General features: G+C 35.2%; 1 pseudogene; it reads left to right on the top strand.

Moving 5' to 3' along the window:
• Nucleotides 1–18008: 18008 nt before the first annotated feature.
• Nucleotides 18009–18127, top strand: LOC114697815 (annotated as a pseudogene).
• Nucleotides 18128–27872: the final 9745 nt, after the last annotated feature.

Here is a 27872-nt window from a genome sequence, read left to right as displayed (position 1 = left end):
AAAGAGTGGCTAAGCCTCAAAACATAAAATGCAGAGGAATAGAGAAAGATACATGATGTAAACCTCTGCTCTCTATATAAGCATGTTAGTATGCATGAACTAGAATCCAAAATGAGAAAACATCTCCCACACTGCCCCACACATACTCCACACCCCTACCATTCACCTTTATTTTCAAAAAGTTAAATTAATACCTAAGCAAATGTTTTGGCACCCATGTGGGGTCCCTCAGATCACCCATCAGAAACTGTCTTGAATTCACTCAGTTTTGCTGACAGGGCTATGTATGTCAAACAGATAACACTGGTTATAATCAAACTACACTGAAACTTGTTTTGTTCTGAGTGAATGTGGGTGGTAGAGATATTTTGTGCAATCTGTCAGTTTTCTCGGTTTAAAAATGCTGCTCAGAGAAACAAAAGCCCCCTGCCAGAAACACTTAGTTAAAGAAATGACTTTTCATAGAAATAGAAAATTGTCAACGTTAATTTCTCAAAGCTTTGTTCTGTCTTAACATTAATAGAAACTCCAAATTAATGGAAATGGCAGAGGATCAAAATGTTATGTTTTGTCTTCTTTTTCTCAAAGGTGTTTCAAAAACCTAATACTGTTGTGGTTGTCTCGACACTGCTCTATAAATGCAGTCTGTTATCTGATTCTGTATCATTGCTGCAACACTATATGAAAATCACAATGCAATACATTTGTCAAGAGCCACTGATGAAGAGCAGAGTCAAGAGTATTCGTAACTGGTCTTGCTAGAACTTCCCTTCCTTTGGTGCTGCCATTTTGCTGATTGGTTAATCTATGATACTGGCTCATCTTTCAAGCCTGAGCCAACTCAGGCAGTGAAGGCAGCCTGGTTCCTGATCATTCAAAACCTCTGCGTCAATTTTCTGCTTAGCAACACAAGTTTTTATGCTCATCATTTTGAGACATGAAATATAGATATGATACAAAAATAGTACAGAAGACTGACAAACTACAAGGGATGTGATTATGAATACTCAGGTTTTATTATGTTTGCATGCCAAGGGAAGAAAGAAAAAAAAAACACAAAAAATAAATTCAGTTAATAATCAAATAACTGTCCTCATATGATAAAGTAACTAGAAATGACTATAAACTCTGATTATTATACTAAAGAGGTGAGGGTATAGGAAATCCAAGAAACAAAATAGTTTGAAACCTACTAATTCTATTGTAGAAACTTTGGTGTTGTGGTATAGACTGACTTCATTTGTAGAAATCATTGAGTGAATTCAGGGGATGATGACATTTGCCTATGACTTATATTAAAACCTACAATTGTATTTTTATATACTTCTAGTAAGAATCAAAATAATGAAGGCACATTAATTTTATTGAAATGTGTACTTTCATCAATAAAAATATTTCTTCCTAGTATTTCTTTTTGACAAGCTGTCTTTAAACACACCAGCATATATCTGGAAGGGTATACAATGTGAGCCAAGAATTGATTGTTTTTAGATTGAGATAATGCTGTTCACATCACAGGAGAGGTTCTTGGATGGTGTTTCATAAGTACACTGAAGGACCACAACAAAATTAGGGTTAAGTTATTTCTTGAATATCTGTCTCATTGTTCATAGTAGACAGAGTTAGAGTTTGCTCTGAATTCCCTGTCAGCTTGAACACTCAGTATAATATTCTAATAAATATGTATATGTAAGACGTTATATGTTGAAACAGCAATTTTATTTTATTCATTTCACTACTTATGGTGATAGAAGTCTGGAGTTCAATGACTATAAGATGGCAAATGTGCTTTCTATTTTACATACATACTAATATAATCATAATGGGAATTCTTCCATTTTTTTCTTGAAGATTTTGCTTCTCAAATGCGTTGTGTGTTTGTGTGGATGAGGTAAATCATAAACCATGATATGATTGTTTTCCACCAACAGATATTTCCCCCAAGTACCATTCTAGTTGTTCAGAAAATAAACCAAAAGCTGGCTTACACAAGCCAAACTGAAAGAATAAACTGGAAATTATACAAAACTGAAAGTCCAAAGTATCTCTGACTACTGCTTCATCTTTCATATACCTGTCCTGTTTTTTCTTCATTTGAGTTAAATTTCCAGCTTTATTGAATGATGTGAAGCCTAATGCGATCTGTTACTTGTCAAAAAAATTGTCCATTGTATTAACACTATGATATTATTAAAACAAAAACAAAAGTTTACAGAAGAATATGGAATCATGAAAAAGATAAATGGGTTCAGTTTTAATGTACAAATACATTGTGCTTTCTATACCATAATATGTGAGCAACAAGGTACATGAGTGGGCTTTGTGGAGCCCACTACCTATGATGGGACACCTCGTGCAGCCTTGAGGCACAGGGAAGGGCTTGGACTTGACTCTACTGGATGTGCCCTCCAATGGGAGGCCATGCCTTCTTGTAGGGGGGAGTCAGTGATGGGTTGAGAAGGGGAGGTTGAGGGGAGGTAGGAGGGAAAAGGGAGATCTTTGATTGGTGTGTAAAATGATTGAAAAAATTTTCTTAATAAAAAATCATTAATAGTAAAATGCAGTAATTCATCAAATTTCAAATAAATACTAAATATTTTGAGATAAGAATGCAGGAAACATGGAATAAAATTGCAATTAGCTACCTGATGTTTTTAAATCTCATAGGAATAATTATCATGGAGAATTGATTAAAACTAGCTGGACTATAATATATCATTACATAATAGCTTTCTTAAAAACCTCATTTTATCAAAAGCATAATCTTTTGAATTAAGTAAAAATGTGCTATTACATGAACTAATTATGGATTATATTGCTTATTATTTCAGAAAATAAAACATTACAGAAAATATCATAGCATACACGAATATCCTCCCATTTAAGAGACCATAAAAATATAACTGATATGAAGGTTATAAATATTTTAATTTTATTTTACTATAAGGTAATTTGATGAATATATTTTTGAGTCTATATGAATTTTCATAATTAAAATTTGCAGAATTTTTAGAAAAACATGTTAATTATTCACACATAATGCCTTTATTATTAATATTTTACATTAACATAGCACTTTTGGTAAAACAGATCATTTAAGATTAATCATTGTATTAAATTCATAATTTATTCAAAGTTTCAGAATTTTTTGCCTAATGCCATTTTTCTCTTCCTAAATCCCATTCAGGCAGTACATTGTATATGTTCATTATATTCCTTTAGATTCCTCCTGATTGATGAACCATTTCAAACTATTATTTGTTGCTACAATGTTCACAGTAGTAAGGAGAAACAGTTATGTCTTTTTATCATGCTCTCATTTGAGGATTTATATTTGCTTTTTCATCAGGATATTTGTTTGTATTTTCAAAAGAAATTCCACAAATGAAAAGGGCTTTTCAATGACCTCTACAATAGAGATATCAACATAACACCGTTTATGATATGAACAGCTACTACCTTCTGTAATGATCTGTGTGAGCTTTATGCAAAACAGCTACTTATTTCTCTCCTATGTGTCACCCTTGGATGGGAGTTATCATGTGCAGACAAAGTTTGAGGAGAGGAATCCTATGCTTTGCCTTCTTGAGGGCAGATGATTTACCATCTAAAATAAGCTTTTGTGCAGGAGACTTTGTTTTTCTATTTACTAGGCAGAGTTCTTGATTAATGAATTTTATATCAAAGGAGTCTCACCAACAATTATTTTTCTTTAATTATAATGTAATTCTAGTTTATTAATTTTGTACTCAAGTCATTCCCATCTTTCACCATTGGCTTCTCTTTCAGTTGGCCCATGTATTCTTTTTTATTAAATTATTTACTTTAAAATCACACTAGCCATTTCTCTCAGAAGTCCTGATTCATTCCATTGGTCTACATTATCTAATGATATCAGGGACTGGTTATTAGCTGTACTTATTGCTATTGAAATATTCTTGACTCGAAGTCTTCTCTGAAGAAAGATAAAAAAGGCATATGTATGACTTATTAAATAATTAAGGTAAACATAATTATGACTATCTCTCTAAGGCATTCTATCTCTTTTAAACCAAACTAGCATTTACACTGATATGTGTATGACATTCCTGTCTCTGAGGACTTCCCAGTTTTGGACATCTGTGCCTCTGTGAGCTTCATCTTTACCATGAAGAGATCGGATCCTGTTGCTCCCTGTGCATAATTAATTATTTAGTTACTTTGTAAATGTGTAACAGTAATTTAATTGTCATCCTATGACCAGTGGAAATGAACCAAAACTGTCAAATGTGTGTGTGTGTGTGTGTGTGTGTGCACTTATTACTTCAAATGCACAGTATCATTCATTTAAAATATCCTTTGTGCTCTCATGACCTTCCTTGTCTTACTATATGTTCTATTGCTGTGAAGAAACACTGTGACTGAGGAAACGCTTATAAAAGAAACCATTTACTTGGAGCCTTACTTACAGTTTCAGAGGATTAGTTCATTGTCATCATGGTAGGAAATATGACAACAGGCAGGAATGATGCTGGAGAAGTAGCCAAGAGCTACAACCTGATCCACAAGCAGAGAGAGAGAGAGAGACTGGCTTTGGCCTGGCTTTGGCAAACTCGAAGGCAAATCACTAGTGACACACCTCCTCCAACAAGGCCATACTACCTAATCCTTTCAAATATTGCCAGTCCCTGGTAACTAGACATTTCAGTATCTGAGCCTATGGGGGCTAATCGTGTTCAAATCATCAACTTGGATTGCAGCCTTTCTTCCATATTATAACGAAAATGGGTGGTATTCATGTTTCCCCTGACAGCTCAGGATATTCCAGCTTCTTAAATAAGATTATAAAATTAGGCTGATAGAAGAATTTAGTGTTCTACCTTCAGATCTGGTATTTTACACTAGGGTAGATTCTGTCCTCATTTACATATACATCTTTTGTGGGTCCATCCCTTTCTTCTTTCCCCTTTGCCCATCCCTCCACTGTACACTATTTCCCATCATTCCTTCCTTCTTTCACTCTCTAAATCTTTTTTTTCTCTCTCTCTTAACGTTTTGTGTTCTACTCTGACATGTGCTTTTTAGTCTCTTTACTGTCTGTCAGTTTGTTGAATTAGAGCTATTTTTTAAATTATAGCAGTATCAATTAATAATTTATATTCAGTTTATGTTGTACTTTTCATTTTTTGATATTAAAGTACTTTTTTCTTTTATAAAAAATGATTGATATAGAAAAATATATAGGTATAAAAGGGGGGATTATGATAGTACCTTCTGTTTCGAAAAAAGTGACTCTAGATAAAGGTTTTTGATGACAGTTTTCTCTTGAGCGATAGTGTATGGCTTCACTTCTAAATCTATGTTAAATAAAGCATGCTTTTTGGATGAAAATAAACTATGCCAAACTGTGAAACTGTCCTGGGATCCTCCATCTAGCATGGGACAGCCTTATGGAGAGCAAGAAACAACAGGATGCAATGGGCAGTATAGGTTTTGTACTTCATGCCTAATTTTCCAGAATGAAGTAGCCAATCTCAAAAGAGTTCTAACATTCGGCCTCTATAGTATGAGGTGGTAGAATTTCAATCACATAGATAACAGATCTAAAACTAAAATATAATACCCAATTCCTCAAGAAAATTGGTATAAAAGTAACTCTCTAACTTATTGTTGTAAAAATGTTGGCATGCTTCCTTATGTGCAAAGCAGAACATATTCCACAAGAGTGCAGTGCATAGTTGGTTGGATTAAGGCAAGAAAGTCAACTCAGTAGATGTAAATGTTGAGGAAGACCTACATATGAGTCTACACAGAATTATGCATCTCAATGAGATTTAAATTAAATCTAGAACTGCAGACCAGTCAGCCACATTCATCCTCCAGATCCAGACAAGCTCAAAGCATGTTAATTAGGTATTCTAAAGAAATTATTTGTATGAGACATAATAATCATGACTAAAGAACCATCAAGTACATTGGCTTTGATATTTTAAAATGATTAACTTTGTATAGTTCACCTTGAGTGATTAGTACTTTTCTGTCATTCAGAAATAAAGGCTAGTACACAAGTTAAATTCATGAAAATGGAAAACAAATCAGTATGTACCTCTGAATTTGAGGATTGAAAATGAAGTATAACTACAATCTAGACTGTCTTTGGCAATGAAATCGTTGCAGATTTCTCTTTAAGTTTTGCTATGTCGATTCACTTTGGAGTGGCTAAGGTGGGTAGGAGAGTATTGTCCATCTGTGTGCTTTGTTAAATGTTGATTGGATGCTTTTACCATTGAACCTCACCAAACCTTATCTCTCCAACTCCAGTGTTCTTTGCATATCTGTGTGAAATGCAGTAATATTTTCCTGTCCCTATGTGGCCTATTAAAGGGCTAAATCACATTATCTCTGAGAGAGAAAATCACTTCTTTTGGGGGGGTTAGATCTGGAAATAGATCTCCCATGTTAGAACTCAACTTTTCTGTCTTTGGAAAGCACTTCTTAATCATTTTTCTCTGATATTTCTAGCCACCATAATTTCTTCTCAATAGATAAGGGGTATAATGTGTCTAGTTACCTAGTATTGTTTATTTTTACAATATATAGATGATAGCATATTTTAAAAGAGTGTTTTGCATAAAATTACACATGTCCTGTGTATATAACTTTCAATGACTAGAAGAATATATTTAAAGAAACTAGATCTAAATATTTTTTTTTATTTGGAGACACATTATATTTAATTCAGTAAACATTAAACATCATTTACTCTATGAAGTAAGGTTTAAATTTATGAAAATCTAATTATACAATTCAGCCCTTCAGATCATTTACAGTAAGATCATTCATACACAGAGGAGATGGTTTGAAGTCTGAAACTGTATTCCTAAAACTGAGAATTTAACAAGAAGTTAAGTGAAAATGTATGCCTGATTTTATGTTTGTTAAATAATCGTAAATGGTGAACAGTCTCCTGTGTGGGATCTTAACTTAAATTTGTAGAAGAATGCCTTGATTGTCTCTGTTGCTAAGAGTGCATGCTCAAATATCCTGTGGTAGTTCTCCAGTGTCTATGAGAACATACCCTGCGTGTTATTTATATTATCCTGGAGCTTGTTACTCCAGTGTCCACTCTACTATCATCATTATTATTGTAATAACTCCTTCACATATCCTTGTGAAATGCCTATGAGAAAGGAGACATTTATTTTTATTTATCTTTATTTACTGAGTGTTGAAAAAGGTAGGATTCACCATTCCTTCATAAAGCATGTTGAAGTTCAAGCTTGAAGTCTGACAAACATCTCAACAATGATGGGGAAAAAGGATTAATTAAAAATAACATAAAATTATCACCGAAGGGTACATTATATTGAGGTTGCTTTTAAAGACATTTTACACTCTATTGTCATTCTGCATTTAGAAAAAACAGGAGGCAGTTTGACATGTACCTATTACCACAATTAAAGGCAATGTGAATAAATGTGTACTTTTGGCAATACAGCACAATACCCTAGGCAATGAGGACAAGAATCAAACTTCTTAGCCAGCAGGTGAGTGATTCCCCCCTATCTTAGGAAAATGGATCTATACCTGCTTAGTCTTAAGATGTTCAAAAAGTACCACTAGCAAGACAGTTACACTCTAGTTTAGTATTAGAAACTTGAGCAGTAAAAACTACTTCTTATAAAGTTCAATGATGAGGGCTTAATTTAATTTATTGTAATTTTTCTCTAGATTTCATTACAGTTCCTTTCAGGATATCACATTTTTTTCTTCCTTTTTCATTCATTTTTATAAAGATTTCCCCCTCCCCCAACTCCTGCCAGATCCTTCCCACTTCCACCGCCAAATAACACTATATTTATATATTTATTTTCTCTCTTCCTCTCTCTCTCTCTCTCTCTCTCTCTCTCTCTCTCTCTCTCTCTCTCTCTCTCACACACACACACACACACACACACACACACTCTTCTCTCCTTAAAACACATATAAACATATGCTGTGGGATGTTCTGTATGTCCTGTGGGAGCCTGTTCTTGGGTTCCTCGTGGCTTTACCCAATAGGTCCGCATAGACCACGGGCCTGAGTAAGGTATCTGAGATGGTCTGCACTTGGCTGTGCTGTGGGATGGTCTGTATGTCAAGTTGCTCTGATTGGTCAATAAATAAAACCTGATTGGCTGTGGCTAGGCAGGAAGTATAGGCGGGACTAACAGAGAGGAGAAATAAAAGAACAGGAAGGCAGAAGGAGTCACTGCCAGCCACCTGCCAGGACAAGCAGCATGTGAAAATGCCGGTAAGCCACGAGCCACGTGGCAAGGTATAGATTTATGGAAATGGATTAATTTAAGCTGTAAGAACAGTTAGCAAGAAGCCTGCCGCGGCCATACAGTTTGTAACCAATAGAAGTCTCTGTGTTTACTTGGTTGGGTCTGAGCGGCTGTGGGACTGGCAGGTGACAAAGATTTGTACTGACTGTGGGCAAGGCAGGAAAACTCTAGCTACAAACATACTCACACACTCAATGAATATTGAACAACAAAACACTACTACGATTAAAATAAAATAAACAAAAATCTCTCCCCAGACAAAACAGCATGGAGTTGTTATTGTGATGGCCAAACACTTGAGGGTGTGGTTTTGCCCTGCAGTGGGGTTGACACACCCAGTGGAGAAAACTGATAAACCCTTTACCAGCAGATATCTTCAACTGCAAAGAGTTTTTTGGTTTGGCATGAGACTCAGCATTCACTTCCCACTATCAGTGCTGGATGTACCAGTGCAAATATTCTGCATGTTGCCAAACTTTCTGCGAACTCACATGTATAGTAGTCTTCTTGTGGCTGGAAGACACTGTAACTTTGGAATTTTTCATTGTCTCTGAATCAAATTTTTTTCTGCTTCTTTTTCTATATTGATTCCTGATCTGGTAAGGGAAGAGTTTGATAAAGACATCACAATTAGGGCTGAGTGTTTCTCCAGTGTCTGCCTGTGTCTGATTGTACGTCTCTGTTCTTTTCAGGGTACAAAGAACTGAAAAAATATTGGATTCTCTCTGCTCTTATAGTCATAATTTTCAAAAATATGTTAATTAGAGGTTGCCAGTGAGCTTCAAGGATATATCTGTACCTATCAACCCAACATGGTGACCTGAAAACCTTGTTCTCTCTATGCATCTTGCAGACAGCTCCAAAGTCCAAAATATCTGTCATTTTGTCCACAATTTGGTGGGTGATAATATCTACTCCCAGAAACTGTACACATCATTTTATACTATTGGAAATGAGCCCTTAACAATATCCCCAGGTTTTATTCTTCCCAGATACATGACATTTAGTTTACCTCCCATTTACTCCCTGAGACCCCTATGCTCTCCCCTTCCTCCTGACAACTATTTCAATTTGGAGGAAATGTTGTAATGCTGAGGAACATGCCCTCCAACAATACACAGACATATGCACATGCTCAGACACACACACACACACACACACACACACACAAAGAATGACTGATACTTTAGAAAGCTTATGTTTTTAAGTCAAATATTTCTATGGAGTTAGTATTAAAATTCATGCTTAAAAACTGATTTATTATCAAAAATAAATAAAAAGTTCAGTGTTTGACTAATTTCTCAGGCACCAAAATAAAACATAAGCTTGGTATTTTATCATCAAAAATCAGTTTAACCTCCTTTTATATTAAAAGTATTTGATAAGGAGAACAGGCATTCAATCTAAATTCTTCATAGAGTCTTTCCCTGAAAGATGTTTCCTTTTTTCTAGCAATAATATAATTTGCTCTTTTGTTGCACATGGTGTGACACATTCAAAAATTCTTTAAAGCCTCATGATTTATTTTTTCACCTTTAGTTGTATATGTATTTTTCTGAGAAATGAATTGTTTTTAGACTTAATGGTGTTATGTAGCCTATCAGATATATCTGTAAGAAAGGAGTTAATAATTACAGAGCACATGACCATGAACTTGAAGATATCTAGAAACCTTAGAAATGAAATGTTATATGCAGAGTTGTACTTCCTATAACTTGTACCTCACGGAATATAATGGGTATTATTTCTAGGTCTATCTTAGGTGTCAAAGCCAAACAAAACAACAAAAACAAGAATGGCTTTAACACTTTTATTTTTGAATTTGGATGAATATCCTTGTTTATCTGGGTGGGCTGAAGGCAAAATGGCTTTCATTATTAATCTGAGACCTTTTTTATTAACTGGTCAGGTGGTTTTTCTATGTAAATGGAAAAATCTATAATATGTATTTATCTTTCTTTTCTTCTTTACTACTACTTTTAGTGCCTGTTAATTACTATTCAGTTTTCAGTGATCAGCTTGTCTGTCATACCTTTGATATTCACGTTCTGATGGGTTATTCTTCTGGTCACTAGCTCTGTGCATTTGCATATATAATATGTGCACTCTGGTGTTTCTTACTAAATTCCAACATTAGTGTGACTCTTTAATCATATCTATATCTTCCATTCTGAAATATATCTTCTGTGGTGCCTAGTGCAATGCCTGGCACATGAGTAGACATTCTAAAAATATGAGATTTGAATTCAAATATGTTCATATGTTCATCAATTCAGTTTTCCTTTCCTTCCAAATTTCTAGACACCTTCATTTCATTTGCATCTATCTATCTATCTATCTATCCATCCATCTGTCATCTATCATCTATCTATCTTAGCATTGGTAGATATGGAACATCAAGCTTCCTTTCAAGAGAAAAAGAAAGCTCCATCATGAGGTTAATCTACAAGCCCTAATTTACTACTATTTGTCCAAAGCTTGTTATATACGACCCTATGCTCATTAGTGGAAGCTAGTGAATCACATATGCATGCTTTTTTGAAATGGTTAAAATTATAGTAAGTTATTTTGGGGTGGCAGTGTGCAGTCATTAAATTAACAGAAGTTACAATTTCATAAAGTGAAGATTAATCACTTGGTATGCTTAAAGTTTAGGGGTGAGTCTTTAATATAGAGTAAGGAAAGTCAAGGGTTGTCAGTGAGGCTAATAACACATGGCTTAAAGATCTATACATGCCCATCTGGGAAGAGTGATACTTAGCCTCAGAGAATGTCACAGAAGAATCTGAGAGGAAGCTTGAAGTGCTCAAGAATGAGGCAGACTTCCTTAGTAAGATGCAATCCTTATGCTACAATAAATATATTTCAGTTTTCCTCTATAGATATTGAAAGTAGCAATGCTTTCTGAATTATTGCTGTACCAATAAGGCCAAACAAAGGGATGGGAACATAAATAATTTCAATGACAACACTGCAGAACTAATCTGACTCCACTCTAAATTGAGACGATATATGAGAACTGCAATAACATACAGCAGGTATTTGGCAAGACTCTGTATATATCACACAAACTTATGGAATACAGAATGAGCTCATTTTACTTGTTTTTCACCTACAGTCATTATGATTCATTAATATTGTTTTGCTTTAGATTAGGGAAATATCGATTATATGATAATGTAATAAAGACATTATATTTGAAATTGTCCCTGGATGAAATTTTCTTAATTTTTTTTGTTCCTAAAGCTTTAAAAGAATGTTTCAATATATTGTGCTCAGACTGTTAAAACTGAACTATTCAAGAACCTTACTATTATTTTAGATTAAGTAGTCCCTTCTGTTTCCCATATACAGGATGGTCTTCCATTTCCTCATGCTGAATCATGAGGATAAAGACATTGTCCAAGGTTCTTCATTTACCTCTGTAACTGTGTACTACTGTGACAATGTTTTTCCAGTAAATTATGCTTTACCATATAAATATATACATGTGACAGCATGAAAATACTGACTTCTTCAAAGGTCCTTTCATTTTATTGGAAGGTTAAAAGGGGTTGTGAGAGCCACAGTTTTCTACTATTCATCTTCCGTGAGGACTTCAACATTTTTGAAAAATGTGTGTATTTAAAAGCTATAGGTCTGTGAATTCTTGATAAAGAAAAAAAGGAAGAAAAATGATTTTAAAAGCATATTTAGTCCGTGCTTGACTACTCAAAACCCCAATAGTCTATCAATTTTTTTAATTGCATAATCGGACAGATCTAATTATAAAACTTTAAATAATAACTGTAAACTTGAAGCTATCCACATATTTTTCTCCTTCTGCTGTGTATGTCTTTCAATAATTTATTAATGTATTCTGCCTAAGGTTTCTTTTCACTGTAAAGCAAAAGACTTTTGACTTCAATGTCAGAAACCTTCAGGGAACAAGACTACGATGCTTCAAAAACTTAAACTAAGGAGATAATTCCATGCCCTGATATGGTGGCTGTCACATTTTCCTCTTAGGAATAGACCATGTAACTTTCCACAGAGTATTATTTCTGGAGTCTAGCTTTCCATCATCGTTTGGCGCTCTCTCTTATTTGAAATTCTTGGAACAGATAGAAGGGTTGAAACACCCACAGTCTAATCTTTACTGCCTTGCATTTGCTATATTTCTGTCACCATGAAAACCTTTGTCTAAGTTTCAAATTTCACCTCTTCAGTTCCCAGTGGGCTGGTGTAAAGTCTGTGTGCCACATGCTGAAATGCCAAGACTTCAACTTAGAGAATCTGCTAACTAGGACATATGGCACTTCACCTCTATCCTGCACTCACAGCTTCTCACTTGGTTGCCTAAGTATTAAAAATTGTTTCAAATCAATTATTACTAAGTATATATTATCCAGCTCCCATATACCATCCTTCTTATTTTCTATTATTCCTCCTATTTTTTCCTATATTCATTTAACAAGCAGAATGGTATGATTTTTTTCAACTTCATGTGTTTATGAAATAGTTACCATGATGTTTCCTACATCATCCTAGGATAGTTATTGCTTTAAAAAAATTCTTAGTGATTAGGAAGTGTCAGATGTCGTATTTTATTTTTCCATATTACTTTGTAAAAGTTCACAATGAATTTCACTTGTTAATTTTGAACTATCAAATGTTAAATTTCATCTCTCTGTAAGTCTGCTATGCTGAGAAAACTGATCAGAACAGAGTTGTCATTGCTAGTACATGGAACAAGCACTAAGAAAGTAAAATATAATGTGTCCCTTCACTATGATTTCCTTTATGGATAGCTGTGCCTTCTAATCCCAAGATATTATATGCCTTTATAAACTTACAAATACAAACCAGCCTAAAATAAACATTAACATATAAATCTCGAGGAATAATGATGATGTTTTGTTTAGATATCTTTGTGTTTTAAGAAGCATCTTTGTTTAGAGTAAAGACTTAATTAATTGGAACAATTAGTCCCTGCTTTAAAGTGCCTTATGTTCTTCCAGAGGATATGCATTATGCTCCTCACACCCATATCGATGTACCCATAACTTTATCTGACACCAGCTTCAAGTGATCTGACATCCACTCTGTCCTCTTTTGGCACCCACATTCATATGTGAATTCATGCTTACACAGGTACACACACACACATGTACACCTACACACATAAGTAAACTTTGTTTTTATTTGTTTTACATACCAACCATAGATCCTCCCTCATCCCTCCTCCAACTCCCCCCATCTCCTCCCTTTATCCCCTTCTTCAACAATAAGTTCTCCCATGGGGGGACAGCTAAGCCAGGTACATTCAGTTGAAGCAGGACCTAGTCCATTCCTGCTTTATCAGGGGTGAGCATGGTGTCCAGCCATAACTAATGAGATCCAGAAAGCCAGTTCATGCACCAGGGATAGATCTTGAGCATACTGCCAGGTGACCCTCAAACATACCCAGCTACACAACTGTTTCCCATATGCAAAGTGTCTAGCCTGGTCCCGTGAAGGTTCCACAACTATCGCTCTAAAGTTTAGAAGTTCCTATGAGCTTGATTCAGTTGTCTCTGCAGGTTTCCCCATCATGATGTTGACCCCCCCCCACTCTCCGCTCATGTAATCCCTCTTCCCTCTCTTTGACTGGACTCCTGGAGCTCAGCCTGGTGCATGGTTGTGCATCTCTACATCTGCTTCCATCAGTTACTGGATTAAGGCTCTATGATGACAGGGTATTCACCAATCTGATTTCCAGGGTAGGCCAGTTCAGGTAACCTCACCACTGTTGCTAGTAGTCTAGTCTGAGATCTTCCTTATGGATTTCTGGGAATTTCCCTAGCACCAGGTTTATCCCTAATCCCATAATATCTCCTCTATCAAGATATATCTTTCATTATTCTCCCACTGTCCTTCCCCCAGCTTGACCATCCTGTTTAGCAAGGAATCTGAATCCAGACCCAGAAATCTAGACTATGCCAGGATCTTCTGGATTGTACTCTTGTAGAACTTATTACTCCCATTGTCATTTTTACTAAATACAAGTAATGATAAGAAGTGATAAATAAATAATGGGTAGACAAAAAACTGTCGGTGTCACATCATACAACAGTGTTTCCAGAAGGGAATCACAAATACAATGGTGGTCCATATGATATTAATGGAGCTGAAGAAGTTTTATTAACTTGTCACATTATGAGAGTTGTTAAACTGCAGTGTAGCATATTGGTCAAGTGTTTGTGTAGATGCTTTTCTAAACAGACCCACAATTAGGTAACGGTATAACTCTTCAATAACAATAATAATTCACTATGGTACTGTTTTAAATATGCACCATATTATATTTGAGTGTTATTTTAGATATAACATATTTATCAGAAAATACTACAAAATAATAAGATATGTACATAAGTAGCAGACATAACAAGTAAACTCATTTGTCATTTTATTGCTGTAAGTAGTCACATAAGTGGCTAGAGTTGTAGCTTAGTTGTTGACTGAATGCTGCCTAGCATATATAATACACAAATTCAATCACTTATACCACACTCAAAAGTTACATTGGGTAGTTGAGGTACTCTACAACAGTACTGTATTATTTTAATAAAACAACTTTTCACACAACAATGAAAATAAGCAATAGCACATTGCAGGTTCCAGTCTCACTGTTAAGTTTTATGATCCCATCCCCCTTTGTATATATGTCTCTCTGTATGACATACAGGAAATAAAAATAAAATTTAAAATAATTTAAATGATTTAAGATCAGAAAGAAAGTGTTTTAAAGGGGCACAAACATATATGCATGTCCTTGCTACAATATTCATTATATTCAAGAATTTTTGAAAAATAAGTAGACCATCATTAAAGAAAGGAAAGCTATAGAGAAAGAAGAAAGTAATTTAGCCAGATGTGGTAACTGATACATAGTATATCCAGCACAGAGGACATAGCGCCAGGAAGATTACTTTGAAGTCAAATTCATGAGTTTATATTAAAAACTAACAGTGTAACAATTATACTTTTAAAACTACAGGGATATATATGTCAAGAAAAGCGTTGGTACATTGAGTTTAAAAATTTGAGGGTTCTTGATTTTGCTCTCTATCACTAATTATTTGCACAATACCACATAGCATGCATGCAAGTTGTCACATACTTCTTCCAATTTTTCACATTGCATATGCCCAGTTTGCTTAATGAGCTCAAGGGCTAAACGTGGAAATATAACTACAAAGTGACACTTAAGTCTTTTGATCAGAGCATTAAGTCCTTAGGAATCTAGTTTAGTTTTCTTAATAGCAGCCTGCTCATTACATAAGACCTGGCTGAGACGTGTTGGTGTATTTTTTTTTTTCATCCTCAGAGCTCTATTACCACATTCCACTGACGGTAAAGCATCTCCTGCTGTGACAAGTATTGATCTTATTTTTCGTATGAGACTCCTAACAAGCCAAACTGTAGCTTCCTAAAATATTCAGCTCTATCCTTGGCTTGTCAGAACTATAAGTTAACAAAAACTTTACTTTTATTTTCCCATGGAAAAATAAACATAATTAATATTCTTTATATATTGAATGATCATAAAAGTGTTTTAAAAGGTAAATGAAACATGAACCAGAAATTGAAGCCAGTTTTAAGTATTACTTGAGTTAGCAATTTTTCTAGAGAAGATAATCAGGGTTCTCATGCATGACATACTAAAATTAAAAAATATGCTCAAAACAGCAAATTGTGTGTTTTCAAATCTATCAAAAATTGTATTATAATGCAAACTTTTGAAGTTTTTTTTAGAATAAAGTAATGTTTTTAATTTATCTTTGGATGCAGGGGTTGGGGTGGGGATGGATTTGGTCCTGCCTCCACAAAATGTACCAGGCTTTGCTGACTCTTACCCTCTTGGAGGAGGGGATTGGGAGTGGGTGGGTGAGGGGAAGGCTCAGGGGGAGCAGGAGGAGGGATGGGGTTGGTAAGTAAAAAATGAATAAAAAATTTCTTAAAAAATTATTTATATATGTGTACCTGAAAGTTTTCCTGTGTCCTGCCTGGCCCTGAGTCAGGACAAATCTCTCTCACCCACTAGTCCAGCAGCCGCTTGGACCCATGTAAACACACAGAGACATATTATTTTTAAACTATGGCCATGGCAGGCTTCCTGCTATCTAGTTGTTTGTCTTAAACTAACCCATTTCTATTCATCTATGTTTTGCCACATTTTCTGTGGCTTTACCTGCATCCTATTACATGTTGCTCCTAGGGCAGCTGACTGGTGTCTCTCCTGACTCAGCCTTCCTCTTCTCAGAATTCTCTCTGCTTGTCCCACCTATACTTCCTGCCGGCTATTGGCCAATCAGTGCTTTATTATTATTAAACCAGTGTATAAAAGCATTGTTCCACAGCATATATGTATACATATACACTTACAGATATCATATGTATTTTTAAGTAAACTTAAAGTATATTTCCCTATGGCTTCATCATTCATCCTGCGTGTTCTTTAACCCTCCTCTTTCGATCTCCCTCAGAGTTGTCCTCCTCCTCTCCACTGATATCTCCCTCCATTTTTTTCTATTTTCTTCCTCATAACATCTATGTTCTACTGTCCCCCTCCCTATAGCTTTTCCTTCTCTACCTTTACTTGATCCCTTTTTATTTTTATGATTTCTTTGATTACATCAGGTTATATATTCACATCTAAATATTTGGAAATAGGAACTATAATAAGAGAATATTTGACTGTTGTGGATATCTGTATGCTGTGATTGTGTTGCTTTGATTGGATAATAAATAAACTGATGATTGGCCAGTAGCCAGGCAGGAAGTATAGGCAGGACAAAGAGAGAGGAGAATGCTGGGAAGAGGAGGGCTGAGGCAGGAGACAATGCCAGCCACCGCCATTAGAAGCAACATGTAAAAATACTAGTAAGCCATGAGTCATGTGACAAGCTATAGATTTATAGAAATGGGTTAATTTAAAATGTAAGACTTAGGTAGCAAGAAGCCTGAGCCATTAGGCCATACAGTTCATAAATAATATGAGCCTCTGTGTGTTTATTTGGGTCTGAGTGGCTGTGGGACTGGAGGGTGAGAGAGATTTGTCCTGACTGTGAGCCAGGCAGGACCAGGAAAACTTCAGCTACATTTGATGTTTGTCAAAAAAAAAAGAGAGAGAATATTCAATATATGTATATAATGTATTCTGTTCTGCACTCACAGTAACCCACTTTCCTTCTTCCTGACTGCCTACCAATACGAACCTTCTCTAATATTGGTATTGTTCTTTATTTATTTTTATTTTTTTTAAAACATACTTGGTACAAAAACTGCCCATTAGCAACTAGGTTACAATGTCATCCTCTAGAGCATGGGCAACCTATGAGATGCCACATCCTTGAAGACAATTGACTCTTCTAGGAGACATCAACTGTCTTGGTATGGTACTCAGCTAAGGATGGTAACACATGTGCTTCTTCAGTATCCATGACGGAATGGTTATTGGCTTTATCTCCTTTAGGTATTGTGCAGATAGTCATGTATGTTGTTGAATTCATTAGGGCTGGGACCTATCTTGTCTATAAGACATTGCTTACCCAGAGTCCTCTATGACCTATAGCTGCCCCTTCCTTAAGAATGTTTTTTCCATAAACAAATGCCCTTTCTGTTTACCTTGCTTCTACATGTACTCCATGTAAAGCCCACAAATCTAAATATTCATGATAGGTCTAGGGCAATTCCACCCTGAACCTGTCTGATCACATATGATCTCAGAAGCTAAGCATGGGTGGGTCTGTTTAGTACTTGAATGGTAGACCACCTGAGAATACTGGGTGCTGTAGGCTGGGCTGGAGAGAAGGCTCAGCTATTAAAGGCTAGACTCACAACCAAAAATATAAAATTTAAGCTGGATCTATACATTTTAAATATTAAAATTATCATTTATTGACAATGATAAAGTTCCATGTGCAAAGGTGATTGTCACACAAATATAGTGACATGAGTTTAATTTCTGGGATCCACATATAGATGGAAGGAGAGAACCTACTACATAGAGATCTCTCTGACCACACATGCGTTGTGGCGTGCATTTGTTCAAACACACCTATCATGTGCATTCACACAATACTACTAAAAAAAATTTAATTAATAGCAAATTGAGACATTATAATTGTAGTGTTATGGTGCAAAGAGAATTAAATGAAGCAAATCAACATTTTCACTCTATCAAACATATACCACTTTGGGATAAGAATATTGGATTTTTTTCAGTGAGAGTAAAATGCATTTCTATTATTTATTCTATTTGCCTTGTTCTGTGATTATCTTGAAGAAGAACAGAATGTTCTGTTATTCACTTGAACTTTGACTATCTGCCCATCATCTCCCCATCTTCTTCATACTAAATCTATGGTAAGGACCATTCTACTTTGTTACTTTGAGTTTAATAATTAGAATTCACCCAAAATGATTATGCTGTTGTTTTGTTTCTGTGGCTCGATTACTTCTGCTGGTGTAAGTGTCTCCAGCTACATCCATGTTTCTGCAAAATGGCATTTCTCAGATAAATATTGAATTTCAATTTCTTATGTACCATTTTTAATTCATTTAATGTCTTTCACAGATGATATTGTACTGAAACAATGTGTCACATTTTTTTGCCTTATTTTTGTTAGCTCCCGAAGCAGTCTTTAAAGACATTTCAAATATATGTTTTTTTTGTAATTTGTAGAAAAGAAATCATGAAAGATCAGCTGAAATAATATACTCAGATTAAAGGATGTCACTGGATACTAAGCCAGATGAACAAAACACATGAGAAAGTGCAAGGTGATCTTTAAATAGACAGGCTACAATTATTTCCCTTACAAACAAACAAACAACAATAACAACAAAACAAATGGAACTAAAGATCAGTGGGTTAAAATGTGTTTGCTAGATAATGTTCAAGGACAAACAAGGTCCTAGATATAGACTGGACATTCTTATTGGCTGTTACCAGGGAAGTCTTCCAAGGAGCTCAGTGTCACAATTTCTCCATTCATTAAAATGCTGCTAACAATTGCATTTTTCTCACAAGATTATTTTAAGTTAAGAAGAGATGCATATGAAGTGGTTGGCATATACACAGGAATGAAATAAGCATTAATTTCAATTATGTGAATAAACCCAATAAAATGTTTTTATCATGAAATAATTTTGTTTCATGTCAAAAACATCTGCACTCATTTCTAGAAAACATATTCATATTTCTGAATCACAGGACTGAAACAAACTTTTCAACTAACATGGAGAATGTTTTCATCTTAATTTTAAAGAAACTCTGATGGCTACTAAAAGAGAAATGTGGACAACCCATCCACAAAACCTTTGACCTGAAATCTGTCCTACCTACATAATATACCAGGGTAATGGTGGGACAGAACTTATGATGGTCGCCTACCAATGTCTGACTTCACCTAAGTCTCACTCCATGAAAAGGAACATATACCCAACACTGCTTGGGTAACCAAGAACCAGAGACTAGATAGCCCAGAGACCTAAGTTAAAACAAAACAGGACTGGTCCAAAAAAATCAATAAAATGCTTCCTAATGATATTCTGCCATCCTGAGATCAATGCCTTTTCCATTCATCATCAAGGAGACATCCTCTGGCAGCAGATGGAAGCAGATGCAGAGACCCACAGCCAGACATTATGCAGAGGGAAAGTCTAAATTGGATTTCTCCATTAAATCCCTTCCTCCAGAACTAAGGAACTCCCACAGAAGAGGTGGAAAGAAGGGACGGAGGGTTCCTCCTCGAGAACAAGGCACTCAGAATCAACAAAGCAAGGTGCTTAGAAGCTCACAGAGACTGAAGCAGAAAGCACAGGGCCTACAAGAGTATATATACTATATATATCTGGTCCTCTGTGAATGTAATACAGCTTTTAGCTTAGTATTTTTATGGGACCCCTGACTGAGACTGAGTGGGTCTCTGACTCTTCCTATTTTTATAGTCTAAAAAAGAAAATGTAAATAGAATTTATTACATCCAACATGCTCAATTATTATCGTAAACAATATTTTAAGTGTTCCTTCACAAACTATAGTTGTAACACTAAACATGGTGTATTCAAGTCTCTTAGAAATTTGAATCTCTTTATATACACATATATACCAATTCAAAACTATATTCAAGTGTTAAGTCTTGCTGTGAAATGCAGTTAGTGGGGTATTTATGATATTTTCTAACAAGACAACAATATTTTAAAAAATCTATTCTAAATATTAACACCTTCAGAGTAACAGACTATTTTTTCTTTTTTAATTGAAAATAGATTATTTTCTCATAAAATATATCCTGATTACAGTTTATTCTCCCTCTACTTATCCCCTTTCCTTCCCATATCCACTCCCCTCTGGATCCACTCCTTTTTTTTCCTCATTAGAAAAGAAAAGGATTCTACGAGATAATAGCTAAACATGACAAAATAAAATATAATAATATGAAGCAAAAAGCTTTCTTATCAAAGTTGCAAACTGCAATCTTTCCAATAACCTTATTATATTATCATGAAAATACTTCTGGGAGTTATCCTGTATGCCAGTGCCAATCTTGAGAAAGTTTGTTGTATATCTAAATATTTTTTTAACTGTTAATTTTGAGATTTGGCAACATATACCTTTGACTATACAATTCTTGCTTACTTCAAGCCCAGTGACATTAACCAGACACGGTTCCTAGAGCCCAGTGACAAAGCTTCTTAAGATGATTATTCTACACCCAGGCATATCTACTTCTAACAACCTACTTACTTCCAAGGTTTTTGTCTTTATGTTTCTCCAGAGATCTAAGTTCCTCAACTGTCACATAAACAGATGCTGCTTTACTTTCGTGTCTCTGAGAAGAGTTCATGACATCCTGTTCCAGGTGCATTCATTCATATTTACTTGCTCACTTTCCCCTGTCCTAAAGCATCCGTTTTCCCTCCAAGAACATACAGTATAATATTAGTCCATTATATGTCCACAAATGCAGCTTAAACAATGCTGTTTATTTGTTTTGTTGCCATGGGAAGTGAGGGAGTAAGGCTCTAGTCCGGGTTTAGTGTCTTCAATTCACATGACTATTGTTCAAGGAATACAATCAAAAAGTCATAATATGCTTTACACTGGTTGATGAACTCAAATTTACAAACTAGAGAAACACTTAATTACTTTTTTTTCTTTCTGAAAAAAATGCTATTCTGAGTACATATATTCGTTTTTCTTTTTAATGCAATTAAATATTTTTAGATATTCACTGCTTTTGCAGTTCCCCTCAACTTCAAAAACAGCTAAAACCTTTTCCAACAGGAAGGAAGAATATCTACCTAATTTCTTTTGTCAATCAATACTTTAGAAAATAGCTAGGCCATAAAGATCAAAGCATTCCCGGGAGACTGGCAGAGCCATTAAGAACATAAAGACAGCAAGTTTAATATGATTTTCTTCATGCGATCATAAAAAGAAAGACATTTAATATTGCTCCCCTTTTTTGTTTTCAGTTTATTCCAAGAGGCTGTGAATAAAACATAGATAATATTTGTAACATTTTTGTTATATTACATTAATGTGACGTTTATGTCAAAACTAATGGACAAACACTGATAAGTTGATTTTAGCAAAATTTGATATATTATATCTATTTTTCTGACTGCTTTCCATTACTTTTAAAATATCTGAGACAATCATATTATAGTTAGAAAAAGTTTATATGAGGGCACGGTATTGGAGATTTCAGTCAATAGCCAGTTTGACACATTGTGTTTGGAATGACAGTATGCTAATACAAAGGGTGTGTGACAAGGCAAATTTTCTCATCGTGTGGCTAGTAATTGAAACAGGGTTAGAATGTGAGTCAGTGATTTAATGAATATTGAAATCTTATTCCCAATGAGTTAGTAATAGGAATCAAAACAAACCAGTATCAAATGAAGACTGGCCTTTATGAATAGGAATAGTTCTGTTATTATTTTTTTAACACACTAACATATGTGGGACTATGGATTTCATACTAACCATGGTGGGGGGAGGGACAAAGAAAAGTGAGCAAGTGGAAAAGAGAGTAGTTTCTAGTGATCTTCTAAGGCTCTTTTCCAGTGTCCAGAGATCAAGCACTAAATCTAATCCTGTAAATCAACGTAATCCTTGTAACACATTCTATTAAATCTAGGATGGTGATAGATTCCTGTAACATGAATCCTAAATGGTCTTATTAATAAAAAATAAAAATAAAAAAAAAATTTGAAGCCAGGTATTGGGGTGAATTATGAAAGATCAGAGAGACAGAACAAGCCACAGATGCCGGGCGGTGGTGGAGCACGCCTTTAATCCCAGCACTCGGGAGGCAGAGCCAGGCGGATCTCTGTGAGTTCGAGGCCAGCCTGGGCTACCAAGTGAGTTCCAGGAAAGGCACAAAGCTACACAGAGAAAACCTGTCTCGAAAAATCAAAAAAAAAAAAAAAAAAAAAAAAAAAAAAGAACAAGCCACAGCCAACCTCACCTTGCCAATACCTCAGTTGATCTTGTGTCCTCAGACTAGAAGTTTCTGAGTCCTCACCCAAATGGATCTCAGCTGAACTGCTGCTAAAAGGTAAAAGTTTAAAAGCCCCTAGTTCTTGGTCTTCACACTTTGTATACCATTCTGCTTACTGCCATCACTTCCTGGGATTAAAGGCATGTGTCTTTCCCAAGCAAGATACGAAAGTGTTGGTATTAAAGGCATGAGTCACCATGCCTGGCTGTTTCCATTGTGGCTTTGAGCTCATAGAGATCCAGATGGATCTCTGCCTCCAGAATGCTAGTATTAAAGGTGTTTGTGCCACCATTTTCTGGCCTCTAAGTCTATCTAGTGGCTGTTCTGTTCTCTGACCCCAGATAAGTATATTAGGGTGAGCAATGTATTGGAGGATACAATATCACCTCGGATTCCTTGCCTCGAGGTCTATAAAGGAAATTTAAGCAGCGCAATTTATATAATTTATATTATGACTCATACCATACAATACTGAAACAAAGCAAAACATATTTGCAAATGTGGCCCCTAGGAAAGGGAAAACCATTTTTCCCCAAGGGAGTATCACTGGATATATCAACTACACTCCAGAGTAGGTCAAACACAACAGATAATAGACTCTTTGTGTGTGTGTGTGTGTTTCTGTTTTTTCTTTTGTCTGTTTTTGTCTTATTGTTTGTTTGCTTATTTTGACACTTTTTTGGTTTATTTCCACATATTTATGTGTGTACTTGGAAAGAATACAGATAACAGTATACACTATTGTGAATGGGATAAAGAGGAATTTTCATAAACTGCTGGTGGGATTATAAACTGCTGAAGACATTTTTGGAATTACTCTGGAGGTTTCAAGATCGTGTAAAAGCTAGACATGAATATGGGAAGTTAGGCATGCAATCTCACTACTAGCCATTGAGACATTGGCAATTTTTAGCTTCTATTATAAGAAAGTAAGTCTTCTCAAAGATTGTAGTTCCTTACATGCCAGTGGATACCCATACATCTAAGAATATTTAAATACCCCAAATTGTCTGAAAGCATTAAAAATACGACATAAAAGTTAGTGAATCCCTAGACTAGGGAAAGTCTATCTGAATATGATCAATGGATGTTATATGAAATTCTGTAAGAATTAATCAAAAACTTGGAGTAAGTTCAAATGGACAATATAATGATGCCCTTTGAAGAATAGTAAAGCAAAAAGCAAATCATATACTAATCAGCAGATACTATTGAAATAAGAAATGAGAAAAATCAGTGAAAGAAAGAGTTGGTTATTTTAAAAAGTAATAAATGGTTTACAAGTCATTAGACTGAATATTAAAAAGTAAGAAAATATTCAAATAAGTAGTTATGGATGAAAAAATATTATGAAAGACATAATGAAATACAAAAAATAGTATATTTTAAAAATGTATATTCTACTAAATTGGAAAAAATCTAAAATAAATGAACAAACTTCTAAACACAAGCTTAAACCAAGATTGCATATGTAATTTAGACACAGCAATATCAAGCAAGGAAGCTGAAGCCGTGCTGAAAAAATCGGTGGACAGGAAAAGGCTCAGTCCTGGATGAACTTGGTTGCTAACTGTACCAGAAATTCTAAGCAAAATTAGCAGCAATACTTCTCTAAATGTTACCTAAAACACAAAAATTTAGAACGTTTACAAACTCATTTTCTGAAGGAAGCATTATCCGTATTCTAAAACCAGACAAAAATGCAGCATATAAAAGAAATTAAAGATCCAACTCCCTGAGGAACATAGAACCTAAAGTCTAGAATAAAATACTTGTAAGTTAAATTCAAGAGCACAGTTGCATTTGTGATGAAACTTCATGAGCAAAGAAACATATAGAACAGAACGTTTTATTGAGGCTTATGGTTCCAGAGGTTAATGGTTTATGATGTCAGAGCAAGATAGGACATCACTTATCAACCTCAAAGTCCATCTCCGGTGACATACTTCCTTCAAGTGACCAAAGATGTTGACCCTCCAAAACAGTGTCAATGAATTGGGACTAAGTGTTCAAATGCCAGAGACTATGGGAGATAGTTCATTGAAGCCACTACAACATTAGAAAGACCATTCATTCTGAATAAGTCGGTTTCACTCAAGGCATGCAGAGATGGTTTAACATACATAAATCAATTAATGTAATCAATTATCAAAATGTTCTCAAAGACTACAATTACCTTGTCATCTCAATGGATGAAAAAAGTGTCACTTTTTTCAGTTTTGGAGTCAAAGGAAAAAATTGTCCTCGATTTAACAGTTTCCAACCCACACTGGCAAGGTACTCTGATTAAATCGTGAGGATCACACACAAAGAACAGAAAGTAGATGAGATCTCCTCAAATAGATACCATTATGAGAAAAGACAATGGGGAGAAAGAACTAAAATTAATTATATAATTCTGTGAATGTGCCAAAAAATGAAAAGTGTAATAAAAATAATGAAATATAGCCTTCCAAAGATGATGTACATTAGAACTCACATATTCCTCGTTCCTTAATTTTGAATTATTATTATTATTTGGTTTTTTTTGAGACAGGGCTTTGCTGTGTAGCTTTGCACCTTTCCTGATACTCACTCTGTAGCCCAGGCTGGCCTCGAACTCACAGAGATCCTCCTGGATCTGCCTCCCGAGTGCTGGGATTAAAGGTATGCACTACCTCTGCCTGATTTTGAATTCTTCTCTTTTTCTTTTTTCAACTTGTTATTTTCCTAACTTTCTATTAATCTTCCTTTATGCTTCCCACCTTTTATTCAAAAAGGTATATTATTTTGTAAACGTGATTTTTTTTTTTTTTTTTTGGTTTTTCGAGACAGGGTTTCTCTGTGTAGCTTTGTGACTTTCCTGGAACTCACTCTGTAGACCAGGCTGGCTTTGAACTCACAGAGATCTGCCTGGCTCTGCCTCCTGAGTGCTGGGATTAAAGGGGTGCGCCACCACCGCACGGCAAACTGATTTTTGAAACTCACTTATTCTATTCCAATTTTTCAATTTGATATAAATGGTTAAATCCAAGGCCTTGTACATTCTACAGAAGAGCTATGCCTCTGAGCTTTTTCTTTAGCCCTGCTCTTGAATACTGTCATACATTAATTTGACGTTTTTATTTTTAAATAACATTTTTATGATAGTAAGTTTGAAACTGCAAAGCACTAGTTGAAGAATTTCATCTGATATTTTTGGTTAAGTTGTTGGGAGATATGACAGGCATAGAGGACCTTATGGCTGGTGTCTTATAGCCAATAGATTTTTGAAACGAGTCAGTTTAGGTTCTAGAAGCTGGTCCTACAAATAGGACCTGAGTCATATCTGTGGACCTGAAAGGAGATGTTGTCTTTGTAGCTGCCAATGAAGCTGTCTGTCTAAACTTTGTTCCAGAAATCTAAAACCTTACAAGATGGGTACAGAATGATGAGTTTTGTGATAAGGAAAACAAGTATACGAGTATCCTGTCTTCCTACAATAGCTAACCTGAATGATCCTATCAATAATGAGGATAAGAAAACATCCCTCAAAGATTATGTCTGTTCCAGTGACTTTAGAGCACAAAGTGTGACTGAAAAGGCAGCTGATCGACTTGTCTCTTTAAGGCTTGTTCACTCCTCATGACTTGCATGTATGCTTCCATCTAATAAACTACACATATTTCTACAGTGTGTAGAATGTGTTTCAAATGTATTGATTCATCAGTGTTCACAGGGACTAAAGAACAATAAGATGTCCAGTGTTGTTCTGGCACCTTTGTGAGTAAGAATTAGGGAAATATAAGGCATTTCCAAGCTATGACAAAAAAATCTTATAAATTCAACAATTATGTGTTACATCCTTTATTTATAAGAAATATGTCTATTATGAAAAAGAAATAAAGAACATTAGAGCACTAAGATCCTCTGGTTAATCAAAATAACTGAGGCAGGAGCCTGCTGTATGGCAGTCTGAGGAGGTCGCCTAGACTTATGTTGCTGCAGAATGAAAGTGTCTTGAACCAGAACAATCAAATAAATATACCTGTATAAAATAGGAACACTGTGACAGTATAAAGGTGCATGCATATATGTGTCAGAGGCATTTGTAGCCTAATATATAAATAAATACACAGAACAGTAGACTTGTGCTCAATCTTTTAATGTACATAACTCAATGTATTGTATGATACTGTAGTCATCTCTGCCTTGTTTGTAATCTGTGGTTATAAGAAATAAGGGGACATTTTCACCTCATAGGAGTTGAACTTTTCTCTATTTTGTCATGTTCTCCATTGCTGTTTGATGAAAATTTGAGTTCCTATTTCTAAATTTCGTATTACAATGTATGGTTTTCATTTAACAAGCTAAGCACTAGGCTGGCACGGGGAAGAAAAGAAGCAGAGGCATTGATATCAGGAGAATAATATAGGATAACAAAAACACGTGATGCGGAACTGAGGGAATCCAATAGAGCTTCTCTAATAATGGAAGCCTTCAGAGCAGTAGTGTAGTTAATTGACAGAGGTTTTCTGCTTCAGAGTAAATCCTGATAATCCACACTGAAGTGGCCAGAGCAACGATGCACAAAGAACACCACCAGCTCAGCTCCGGGCTGAGGAGTCAACATGGAATAATATCCTTAGGTTACATAAAGGGAAATGGCCAACAAAATACATGTGGAATGTCTGCCTACACTTGAAAAGCAGTATTTCTAAAACTAAGAGAAAATCAGATGCCTTTTCATCCAGTATGTGAGTGTGTGTGTGTGTGTGTGTGTGTGTGTGTGTGTGTGTGTATGTGTCTATTTCCACATGTGGAATTTTGCAAACAGCTTTCATGAAGTAGTTTTTCCTATGTGGTTTCCAGGGATTGAAGTCAGCTCCTCACAGCTTGTCATAGTTTTCTTTACCCACTGAACCGTTTTTCTAGCCCATCAAATAATGGTTTGACAATAATAATCATGCAGAAATTCCATAAAGGGCTCTCTTTAACATGTGATATTAGATAATTAATATTCACCTAAACCTAAGAAAAGAAAGCCAGTCGTAAACTATTATATAAGATT

Source organism: Peromyscus leucopus, chromosome 11 (assembly GCF_004664715.2).
Source record: "Peromyscus leucopus breed LL Stock chromosome 11, UCI_PerLeu_2.1, whole genome shotgun sequence".
NCBI lineage: Eukaryota > Metazoa > Chordata > Mammalia > Rodentia > Cricetidae > Peromyscus > Peromyscus leucopus.
This window is presented reverse-complemented; position numbering and strand designations above follow the sequence as displayed.